This window comes from Thalassophryne amazonica, chromosome 8, assembly GCF_902500255.1.
Source record: "Thalassophryne amazonica chromosome 8, fThaAma1.1, whole genome shotgun sequence".
NCBI lineage: Eukaryota > Metazoa > Chordata > Actinopteri > Batrachoidiformes > Batrachoididae > Thalassophryne > Thalassophryne amazonica.
In genome coordinates this window covers 12,365,849-12,372,552 of record NC_047110.1, presented here as the reverse complement: position 1 = coordinate 12,372,552, position 6,704 = coordinate 12,365,849, and positions in this window count along the sequence as shown.

Sequence of the window (6,704 nt, the reverse complement as noted above, 5' to 3'; positions counted from 1 at the left end):
GACGAGATACTCTATCTCACAGACAGAGGTTAGGTAGCTACTGTGCACTGTGTTGTTATATGGCATTAGAGAACATAAAGAAGGAATCATATCCTTAAACCTAGTTACAGCGCTTTCTAAAAGACTTCTAGTGTAATGAAACTTATTCCCCACTGCTGGGTAGTCCATCAGAGTAAATGTAAATGTTATTAAGAAATGATCAGACAGAAGGGAGTTTTCAGGAAATACTGTTAAGTCTTCTATTTCCATACCATAATTCAGAACAAGATCTAAGATATGATTAAGTGGTGGGTGGACTCATTACATTTTGAGCAAAGCCAATAGAGTCTAATAATAGATTAAATGCAGTGTTGAGGCTGTCATTCTCAGCATCTATGTGGATGTTAAAATCGCCCACTATAATTATCTTATCTGAGCTAAGCACTAAGTCAGACAAAGGTCTGAAATTCACAGAGAAACTCACAGTAACGACCAGGTGGACGATAGATAATAACAAATAAAACTGGTTTTTGGGACTTCCAATTTGGATGGACAAGACTAAGAGTCAAGCTTTCAAATGAATTAAAGCTCTGTCTGGGTTTTTGATTAATTAATAAGCTGGAATGGAAGATTGCTGCTAATCCTCCACCCCGGCCCGTGCTACGAGCATTCTGACAGTTAGTGTGACTCGGGGGTGTTGACTCATTAAACTAACATATTCATCCTGCTGTAACCAGGTTTCTGTAAGGCAGAATAAATCAATATGTTGATCAATTATTATATCATTTACCAACAGGACTTAGAAGAGAGAGACCTAATGTTTAATAGACCACATTTAACTGTTTTAGTCTGTGGTGCAGTTGAAGGTGCTATATTATTTTTTCTTTTTGAATTTTTATGCTTAAATAGATTTTTGCTGGTTATTTGTAGTCTGGGAGCAGGCACCGTCTCTACGGGGATGGGGTAATGAGGGGATGGCAGGGGGGAGAAGCTGCAGAGAGGTGTGTAAGACTACGACCTCTGCTTCCTGGTCCCAACCCTGGATAGTCACGGTTTGGAGGATTTAAGAAAATTGGCCAGATTTCTAGAAATGAGAGCTGCTCCATCCAAAGTGGGATGGATGCGTCTCTCCTAACAAGACCAGGTTTTCCCCAGAAGCTTTGCCAATTATCTATGAAGCCCACCTCATTTTTTGGACACCACTCAGACAGCCAGCAATTCAAGGAGAACTAGATGGCACCCCTCTTCCACTAATCACACCCCAGACACAGCCCGTAACATTGGTTGTGTCTGGAAATCACAGGGAGGAGATTGTGTTTTTTGTAACACCTTCTACCTCCCGAGTAATTTGGGTTATCCATGGATAATAAAACACAATCCCCGGATTGAGTGGCCATCTGGGGTTGTGACTCAATGGAGCGAAACCTGCCACCGGGAGTGTTTAGGATCCTCGGTTCCACCCGGTGTGACCGCTAAAGAGGAGGTTCAAGTCCCCCTCAATCTTGCGGTGGTGCCAGCCAAGTACCATGATCTTGCTGATGTCTTCAGCAAAGATCTGGCACTCACGCTGCCCCTGCACCATCCGTACGATTGTGCCATTGATTTGATCCTGGGCGTTGAGTACCCGTCCAGCAGGCTGTACAACCTCTCATGTTCTGAGCGCAAATCAATGGAGACCTACATCCGGGACTCTTTAGCTGCCAGGCTGATCCAGAACTCCACCTCCCCGATGGGTGCTGGTTTCTTTTTTGTGGGCAAGAAAGGCGGTGGACTCCGTCCATGCATTGACTACAGAGGGCTAAACGAAATCACGGTTCGCAACCGATACCCACTACCTCTGTTAGATTCAGTGTTCACGCCCTTGCATGGAGCCCAAATCTTCACTAAATTGGATCTTAGGAATGCATCCCACCTGGTTTGGATCCAGAAGGGAGACAAGTGGAATTCGGCATTCAACACCCCGTTAGGTCACTTTGAGTACCTGGTCATGCCGTTTGGCCTCACAAATGCGCCCACGACGTTCCAAGCCTTGGTTAATGACGTCTTGTGGGACTTCCTGCATCGGTTCGTCTTTGTATACCTGGACGATATTCTCATCTTCTCCCCGGATCCTGAGACCCATGTCATGCATGTACGTAAGGTCCTGCAGCGGTTATTGGAGAACCGGCTATTTGTGAAGGGTGAGAAGTGTGAGTTCCACCACACTTCTTTGTCCTTCCTGGGGTTCATAATCTCCTCCAACTCCGTCGCCCCTGATCCGGCCAAGGTAGCGGCGGTGAGAGATTGGCCCCAACCAACAAGCCGTAGGAAACTGCAACAGTTCCTCAGCTTTGCAAATTTCTATCAGAGGTTCATAAAGGGCTATAGCCAGGTGGTTAGCCCCCTGACGGCCCTAACCTTCCCTAAAGTCCCCTTCACCTGGTCGGATCGGTGCGAAGCCGCGTTTAGGGAGTTGAAACGTCGATTCTCAACTGCACCAGTTCTGGTGCAGCCCGATCCTAACCGCCAGTTCATAGTTGAAGTGGATGCCTCTGACTCAGGGATAGGAGCCGTGCTGTCCCAGAGTAGGGAGTCCGACAAGGTCCTCCACACTTGTGCCTATTTTTCCCGCAGGTTGACCCCGGCTGAAAGGAACTATGACGTCGGCAATCGGGAACTCCTGGGGGTGACAGAGGCCCTTGAGGAGTGGAGACACCTGTTGGAGGGAGCAGCGGTACCATTTACGGTTTTCACGAACCATCGGAACCTGGAATACATCCGGACTGCCAAGTGTCTGAACCCCAGGCAAGCCCGCTGGTCACTGTTCTTCGGTTGTTTCGACTTCCAGATCACATACCGCCCTGGGACCAAGAACCAAAGGTCCGATGCACTGTCCCGGGTGCACGAGGAGGAAGTCGGAACAGAGCTGTCAGATCCACCGGACACCATCATACCCGAGTCCGCTATCGTGGCCACCCTCACCTGGGACGTGGAGAAGTCCGTCCGGGAGGCCCTGGCATGGAACCCGGACCCGGGAACTGGACCCAGGAACAAACTGTACATCCCACCAGAGGCCAGGGCTGCAGTCCTAGACTTCTGTCACGGTTCGAAGCTCTCCTGCCACTCAGGGGTGCGGAGAACCATGGCAGTGGTCCGGCAGCGCTTCCGGGAGTATGTCCAGCCCTGTACCATCTGCGCCAGAGGCAAGGTGGATCATAAGAAACGTCAAGGACTCCTCCAGCCGCTGCACGTGCCTCATCACCCCTGGTCCCACATCGGCCTGGACTTCGTCACGGGCCTCCCGCCGTCCCAGGCCATGACAACCATCCTCACGATAGTGGACCGGTTCTCCAAGGTGGCCCACTTCGTGGTCCTCCCGAAGCTCCCGATGGCCCAGGAGACAGCAGACCTCCTGGTCCACCATGTTGCACGTCTGCATGGGATCCCGAATGACATCGTCTCAGATCGTGGTCCTCAGTTTCTCCTCACAAGTCTGGAGGAGTTTCTGCAGGGAAGCTGGGGGTCACCGTGAGCCTCTCGTCCGGGGTACCATCCCCAAACGAACGGACAGGCAGAGCGGGTGAACCAGGAACTGGAGCAGGCCCTCTGCTGCATGACCTCCACGCACCCGAAGGCCTGGAGCAACCATCTGGCCTGGATCGAGTACGCTCATAACATCCAAGTGTCCTCTGCCACCGGCCTCTCCCCGTTTGAGGTGTGCTTGGGGTACCAGCCCCCAATGTTTCCGATTGTGGAGGTAGAGGTTGGTGTGCCCTCGGTCCAGGCCCATCTACCACACCACACCTCAACCCTCTGCACCCCCGGACCAGCGCTGCCTCTTGCCCGGATCATCGACGGGGAGCCTGCATGGACAGTTCGAAGGCTCCTGGACGTCCGTTGAAAGGGCGGGGGGTTTCAGTATCTGGTGGACTGGGAGGGTTACGGACCCGAAGAGTGCTCCTGGGTGAAGAGAAGCTTCATCCTGGACCCGGCTCTCCTGGCCGATTTCTACAAACGACATCCCGACAAGCCTGGTCGGGCACCAGGAGGCGCTCATTGGGGGGGGGGGGGGGGGGGTCCTGTTGTGTGGGCCACTAGAAGAGGAGGTACTGCTGGCCCAAAACCAGAGGGCGCCCTGCCTGAAAGCGGGCTTCAGGCACCAGAGGGTGCAGCCGCCTCCCTGGAACACCTACGGTGACAGCTGTCATTCATCACCCCTCATCATCCAACCATAAAAGCCGGACAGCGACTCCATCTCCCTGCCGAGATATCAGCTTACCCGACAGGTAACCTCTCAGCCGTTTTCTGTGCCGTACGCACATCATTGTTTCTGAACGTTTTGCAGTCGTAACCTTCTGTCACTTTCAGCTTGAAGCTGGTTTGTAGGAATTTGGAGGAGTTGGCGATTCCACTCCTAAATTTCTTAAGTGTTACAGTAGGCACTGCACGAACTGTGTTTTCCTGCTACATGGGAGTGGAGGACTTTTCCCTCTGGAAAGGAACTGTGAGTTTACTGACTGTTGCTGGGTGTTCACACACCCACATAACCTGTTTGTTCTTCCTGCCAGCAGTACCAGATCTGACAGCTGGAGGCAGTGGCCACCTGGGGACTCAGGACTTGGCGGCTCCGGTGTGTTGCAGGTCTCTGTTGGCAGTGGAAATTGTGTGGGGCCCGGCTCTTCTCTGGACAGGCATCTCCTATCCTCGAGCCTGCCCACACGTCACCTGTTATTTAATTGAATGTTACTTAAAAGCAGCATCTGTATTCCGTTGTGCATTTTTCACAACATTAAATTGTTATATTTTGGCATTTTCATTGTCCTTTCGTTTACGCCCCCTGTTGTGGGTCAGTGTCACTACACTTTCCCAACACTTCTTCCCTATTTCACATCTTATCACACTTTTACCAAAATGTTCTTCATCTCTTCCCTCTGGTCCGAACCACTAACCTCTGCACTTTCTTACATACTTTTACTTTTGTTGGACCATTAATGCTCTCATTTCTCCTTCTGTCCACCTGCTGTCCGTCTCAGGTGGCTGTGTGGTGTGGTAGACGGACTTCCAGTTCCAGGTTTGTGTCCTTGGACCTGGTATTTTAACTGTATTGTCCCAGTCCTCTGGGTGCCGGTCTTGGAGCTGTCTGACACACAGACCGTGCTCGTGCTGTGTGAAGTGGGATCAGAGTCTCTGATTTCTTCCCTGTGAATTCTGGAAGTTTTCTGGCTCCTGCTCTGTTTGGTACTTTTCATGGACTGGGTCTTGGGTAGGGTTGTGAAAACCAATGACTGCGGTGCCTTTGTAGGTGTGGAAAGGTTGACTGACCTTGACTTCAGGGGTGGTGTGTCGGGGAAAATAACCTTTTCTCATAACACAGAAAATCTCAGGTTCCCTCCGTGAATCCGAGGGCAGTGGAAAGATAGAATACACAGACAACAATAAAATTATGAACACTAAACCTTTTATTCAGTTTGGTAACTTTTAGCATTGTTAGCATGCAAAGCTAATCATGAGTAAAATAGCATATATTTACATTTATTCTTTATAGGTGCCAGGATGTTCCTTAACGTTGCAGTTTGGGCCAAGACAAAGTTGAGCCCATTTTTGGTGTTGTTCTGAATTGGCTTTAATTTTCTGCATTATCTATCCTCAGTTTGGTTTGCTATAGCATTCTCTCCTTATGACATCACAAAGGTCTGCTGGTGGGAATAAAAACCTCCGTTCAAGTATGAATTCTGAAAACTGACTAAGGTGGGTCGAGGTTCTTTGAAAATCTTTCAAAATTAACAAATAGTTATTAATTATGTTTATGGAGAAATGACTTCATAGTAATCCAAATCTGCCTCACAATTTTAACTTTTATTTCTTGATGTCTTTATCATTAAAATATATTCCTCTTTTTTTTTTTATCTCATTTTATAGTACTTGTGTTCCTGTTTAACTCTTTGGTTTGTATAATTGTTGAAAATAGTGAAAAACTCATATTAACAGATAAAATGACTAATTTTGTCCACAACCTACAGATATTCAATTTACAAACCAATCATAAAATTGAAGAAGCTGGAACCTGTGGACATTAACTCCTGCAGGTTCGTTGTCTCAGCTGCATTCACTTGTAAAGGAGTTTTAAAGGCTTATTGGCACTGTGTTACATTAATAACAGAAAACCCAGTGTTTGCACAAAAGTATGAAAAATGATCACAACTTCATATTTCCTTCACTAAAATCCAGACGGTGTTACATCAAAAATAATGCAGCTGATGTACATCCCTTTAAATGATGACAAACATCTTAATCCTGTCAGAAACAACATTTAGTTCAGTGTTCCAACAGTGTTCTTTGTTCGGCCAAGTACACGCCCCTTCTGTGCGCTGATTGGTTGTGTCGCGCTCTGTTAGGCCGCGTTCTCTCTTCCTATTGGTGGCAGTAAAGCGCTATCAAAGTGCAGCGGTGCATAAATATCAATGAAAAGTGTGGAGGACCTTCGAAATAAAAGTCGTGTAAAGAAAGGACAAGTGAACCAGGAAATAAAGCGACTCAGCCTTCGAATTAAAAAAGCAAGAAACAACAACAATTTTACTGCTTCGTATACAGCGGTTACTTTGTGTAGTTACAGTCATGTCGTAGCAGTCAAATAGTATTTAAATGGTAATTATATTTACCAAAATGTTTCTAAAATTCTGGGCCTCAGAGTAATATATATTTTTATGAAAATATATTTTAATATTGTTAAAGTCAGGTGTATGATA